We start from the raw sequence: 6,000 nt of genomic DNA, 5'->3' as shown, positions 1-6,000 counted from the left end.
TGGATTGCCCATAGTGTCCAAATAAAAGGTCAGGAGGGGTTATTGGGTTATGGGGATAAGGTCGAAGTGAGGGCTTAAGTGGGTCGCTGCAGACTCGATGGGCTGAATGGCCTCCTTCTGCACTGTATGTTCTATGTTTAGGTAAGGTTCCACCGTGGTGTGTTTTCCAGTGGCGGAGGCGCCTTGACATTGGCGCCAATGGGATCTTCCAGCCCCTCCAATGTCTACACCGTGTTGCATGGCTCATCCGTTTCACCGCACATGGGGGGGGGTTTGCTTTTAGCGGGAGTGGAAAATCCCACCGGTGGGAAGTGTGACATTATGTGAAATGTTCAGAATACAAAGGGTTAATGTCATAACGTAATTAGCCACGAGAAAAGCGAGGTGCGGAACTATATAAAGCACTGACTCATAGGCTTCTGGGAGAAGGCTGGAGAGGAGCAGTGAAAATGGAAAATAAATTGCCACAAGACAAATGAGGAGACATTAGGAGAAGTAAACAAAAACGTGGTCAAAAATATAGGTTTTAAGGACCATCCTTCGGTGTGGTTGCTGGGTTATGGGGATCGGGCGGAGGTGTGGGCTTAGATAGGGTGCTCTTTCAGGGGCCATTGTGGTCTCGATGGGCCGAATGGCCTCCTTCTGCTCTGTAAATTCTTTCTTTTTAAATATTTTATTAAGGCATATAATTTTAGCAACAATTTTCAAGAAGAAAAAAACAACAGAGCAAATAAATGTACTGTAAATCCTATGATTCTATCTAAACAATGGAGAAAAAACTGGAGAGATGTAGTTCAATGTTTTTACATTTGGAGGTTATATTTAGTGCATGGTTCCTCCCACCACCTATATAATGGTAATAGGACTGTTTGTTTGCCAAAGTGGCAACAATTAGCCATCTTGTTAGAGCTGAAGAAGCTGTAAATGGTGAGAAGCATTGAAGAACAGGTGGAAGATGTTGACGACTGCCGCCATGGATCTAAAGAAATATGTTCCAGCAGTAAAAAAGTCAAATGGGAAGCTGGCCAGGCTTGACAGTCAGGGATTGGGGCAAGGCTGGAGCAGAGGAAGGGTTCCTTGTTGAACCCAGAGGAGCAATCCTACTTCTCCTGAGCTATAAGGAAACATTAAAAATATATAAAATACTTACCTGCATGTGCGCTGGTGAGAATTTTGTCTTCTATCACCTTTCTCCTTGCAACTCGAACCTGACCATTCTAACCATGAATCCCTTTTGAAATAATGTTGGAATTCAGCCGACATTATCAGAGCCCAGCATTTCAGTATTACTGAGGCCTCAATCTGCCTGAAGCTAGTGGCCTTGACAGTCTCAAAAATCTTGAATTTAAAACGATGCTGGGCGGGTACACAATAGGTATTGCCTGACTGTCATTTTAAGCTTGCCAACCGCACGGTTGCTGTAGGGCGGGCAGTATTAAAATTGGGACTGGAGTGCGAGAATTAGGAACCATGGCAAGACCAAAGACAAAACAGCTCAGGTCCTTTGAGAAATTTCACACCTATTGTCGAGTGAGGCGAGGGAGGAAATAGCAGGGGCGCTGGCAATCATTTTCAGTTCCTCTCTGGCCACAGAAGAGGTGTCGGAGGACTGGAGGATAGTCAATGTCATTATTCAAGAAGGGAGGAAGGGACAAGCCAGGAAACTACAGGCCAGTCAGTCTAACCTTAGTGGTGAGGAAACTATTGGAAGAAATTCTGAGAGACAGGATTAATCTGAATTTGGAGAGCCAGAGATTAATCAAGAACAGCCAGCATCGGTTTGGTCAGGCCTGACCAACTTGATTGAATTTTTCAAAGAGGTGACCAGGTGTGTAGATGTTCAATGCATTTGACATAGTTTACTTGGACTTCAGCAAGGCTTTTGATAAGGATCCACATGGGAGACTGATAGCAAAGAGATCCAAGGAAATTTGGCAAATTGGATCCAGAATGGCTGAGTGGTAGGAAGCAGAGGGTGATGGTCGAAGGATGTTTTCCTGACTGGAAGCTGTTTCCAGTGGGGTCCCGCAGGGATCAGTGCCCTTGCTGTTTGTGGTTCATCTAAATGATTTAGACATGAATGTAGGAGAATTGATCGTAAGTTCTCGGATGATATGGAAATTGGTGGGGTGGTAAATGGGAGGATAGCCTTAGATTACAAGAGAATATAAACAGGCTGGTCAGATGGGCTGATCAGTGACAAGTGGATCAGAGGGACATTGGTGTGCCTGTACACAGATCGCTTAAGGTAACAGAGCAGATGGATACAGTGGTTAAGAAGGCATATGGTATACTGCCTTTGTTAGTGAAGGCATAGAATTTAAGAGCAGGGAGGTTATCCTGGAGCTATATAAAATGCTGGTTAGGCCACAGCTAGAGTATTGTGTGCAGTCTGGAATCCACACTAGAGTAGGGATGTGATAGCACTGGAAAGGGTGTAGAGGAGATTTACCAAGATGTTGCCCTGGCTGGAGAGTTTTAGCTATGAAGAGGGAAAGGATAAATTGGGGTTGTTTTCCTTGGAGCAGAGGAGACTGAGGGGGGACATGATTGAGATATGTACAATTATGAGGGGAATAGACAGAGTAGACAGGAAGAAACTGTACCCCTTGGTGGAGGGATCAATGATCAGGGGGTATAGATTTATGGTAAGGGGCAGGAGGTTTAGAGGGGATGAGAGGGAAACTTTTTCATGCAGAGGTTGGTGGGACTCTGGAACTCACTGCCTAAAAGGTGGAGGCAGAGATCTTCATAACATTTAGATGTGCACCTCCAATGCCAAGGGACACAAGGCTATGGGCCAAGTGCTGGAAAATGGGATGAGAATAGTTAGGTGGTTGGTTTTGACCGGCGCAAACACGATGGGCCGAAGGGCCTATTTTGCACTGTGAACCTCTATGGCTCTATGACCCTCTGACTCTATTCATTAGCCGTCAGCTAATTCTTTATGAGTCACTGGTTGTGCAGACAGATTCGCTTACAGATATCAGAAACCTTGCGTAGCAATCTATATCCTCTATGTATGATGCAACAGGTAAGAAACAAGCTAAACTACTATCCAATTGAATATGCAATTAATCCTTTGATAAATTATTGCTTAGTGAATCTTACAGACCTACATTACTGAGTTCCAACTGGCACATCCTAGACTCATTTGTTTCTACTCCAAAGATAAGGATTATTACTGTTGATGAACTGCCTGCTGATTTTTTTCAGTTTAGTGGCCCAAACCATTCATTTCAGGCTCCACTACACTCTGTGTGGCATCAGAAATTCCACTATTATATAATTTGCTGTCATTCTAGCGTAATGACAAAGCCTATGAAGAATTTTCTACTCATTTCTGTGATCCATCCAGTAATATCTAATCAATCACGAGCCAATCTGGTTATGGTTCAGAACCAGCTTCACCAAAGTAAAACTCCATGCTTCTGGTATATTAGCTTACATAAATCACTTTGCCTACAGAACAAATAGGTATTAGATAGTTGCAAATGATTGCAGTGTTATAATTGTCAGCATTTGCATCCGCTTGTCACTATATTTTTATATAGGGACTGATTTACAGTTATCTCAAGTATTAGAGTAAATACAGGACAGTCCTGAATAATCTGAATCAGTGGAAACCTGACAAGTTAGTGAGGAATGTTGGTGTTGTTGGAAGTGATTTACACACATTGCTAAAAGAAAGGGCTTTGATACATGCTTCCAAATGCAACCTGCTTCCAAGAGGGGACTCACAATCAGAACCAGAGGTCGTCATGTTTTTTTTCTAACTGTATGGTTGGCTGAGGAGTTGAAACATTCTCTCATGCAAGTCAGTGAAATGATTTTATTGACCCGTGCACGTGCAGACATTTGCCGGCAATCGTTGGAGATGATAATTCCAAGACACAATCGTAAATTGCCATTTTTGAAAACAACATGAGTGCACTATATGCAGTTGTCTGAATGTTGAATTGGCTGCTAGATAAACTGCTGCGCAATATGAACGGGGTGAGTTCTTTATCAAACAAAGTGCAGGGTTCTTTGAAGTTTCTTTGTGAATGAAGTTACAGTCATTTGCATAGGGAGATGGCTGTCTACCAGCTGAGCTGGAGTTACAATACTGTCTGATCACAATGTAACTGTACTGTCCAGAGTATTGATTATACTCTTCCAGAATACTTTCATGCTACCCACTTGTTATGTAGATATTCAAAATAATTTCCTTAACTATATAATCCAGGGAGAATAGAGGGGGGGAATTGGAAAGGGCATGAAAATAGTTGCGAGGATTGTGATGAGGGATTGCTAAACTACAGTGTCACCTAACGCAAACAACACATAAACTTCACACCGCCTGTTAATTTAAATGGGTGCTGGATGCAGTCAGCTCTAAGCACGCTGTCGATTGGCTTTACAACCGAGTAAGGGGACATGAAATCACGGGAGGCGAGCACAAGTTCAAGCTAGCCTGCACTAGACAAATGAGGGGCTGCAATAAGGCTGCAGCAGGAGCTGGAAGTTGTTCTTGTTATATTACACTTTGTGGTAATATACCGTTATTCTTTGCCTTTTCATCCAGAATGGTCTGATGAGTTGATGATAAAGAAACCACCAATCTTCAGATTGAAGCAAAACTAATTTATTGAATAACGATTAATTAAATAAAGTTTGCACACACTACTGAGCTATAACTACTAATAAAGTAAGGTTGAATCTGTTGAATAGTAATCTGTAATCTAGTATTAACTAATGATGCCCTTGTGTTAACTCTCTCTCTAATCTAAACTACTCCTCGTGCTGTGATCAATCTGTCTCCTCTGCTAACTCTCCACAACCACCCAGCATTCCCTAGGGTCTGATTTATATACTGAGGAATGGTGGTGCCCTCTAGCATTTGAATTACACTGAGATGTAATAATTAACCCTTGTCTAGCTTGCCTATATACATATCATTATAGTTCTGTCACTTAATTGCACTTCATAACAGTACAACGGGATTGAGAGTGGGTCCAAGAAATACAAATGCTGCACTGGGGCCTTGGTGCAGGAAGAGGGAAAGAGAAATGCGATATATCCAAATGGATCCAGGAGGCCTACCAGACAAACTTGGTGAAAGCAGTAAGACCAGATAGCATTAGTGATTAATGCTCGGAGGCAAACCTCACACAAGATCAAGGTCAGTGAATGTATCTTCAAATGACATATCCCACCAACTGTCCCACTGGCCTCACACACTGCTCAGAGGAAGATTCAAAATGGTGATGGGACCTGCCCTGCAGCAGCAGGAATGCAATTAATGAATTTAAAAAGCCAATTTAAAAAAAAATTATTTCATTTGGACACAAGCATTGCTGGTTAGGCTAGCATTTAGCTCATCGCTAAATTCCATTGAGAAGGTGATGGTTAGCCACTTTCTTGACCGCTGCAGCCTATCTCGGCAGCACGGTAGCATGGTGGTTAGCACAATTGCTTCACAGCTCCAGGGTCCCAGGTTCGATTCCTGGCTTGGTTCAATGTCTGTGCGGAGTCTGCACGTTCTCCCTGTGTCTGCATGGATTTCCTCCGGGTGCTCCGGTTTCCTCCCACAATCCAAAGATGTGTAGGTTAGGTGGAATGGCTATGCTAAATTGCCCCTTAGTGTCCAAAATTGCCCTCAGTGTTGGGTCGGGTTACTGGGTTATGAGGATAGGGTGGAGGTGTTGACCTTGGGTAGAGTGCTCTTTCAAAGAGCCGTTGCAGACTCGATGGGCCGAATGGCCTCCTTCGGCACTGTAAATTCTATGATTCTATGATCTGGTGTAGGTACTCCTACAGTGCTGTTACAAAGGTATTTCCAGAATTTTGAGCCAATGACAGTGAAGGAGCAGCGATGTGGTTGCAATACAGGATGGTGTGTGACTTGGAGGCTGTGGTAGCGTGGCCCCTTTAAATGGGCTGGCTTGATAGACCACATGACTGACTTTGGGCCAATCATGCAGGAGCGGGAGAACCCCAACCAATTGGGAGTTTGCG

The sequence above is a fragment of the Scyliorhinus canicula genome, chromosome 8 (assembly GCF_902713615.1).
Source record: "Scyliorhinus canicula chromosome 8, sScyCan1.1, whole genome shotgun sequence".
NCBI lineage: Eukaryota > Metazoa > Chordata > Chondrichthyes > Carcharhiniformes > Scyliorhinidae > Scyliorhinus > Scyliorhinus canicula.
The sequence above is the reverse complement of the archived record's forward strand: the minus strand, read 5'-3'. Positions refer to the sequence as shown.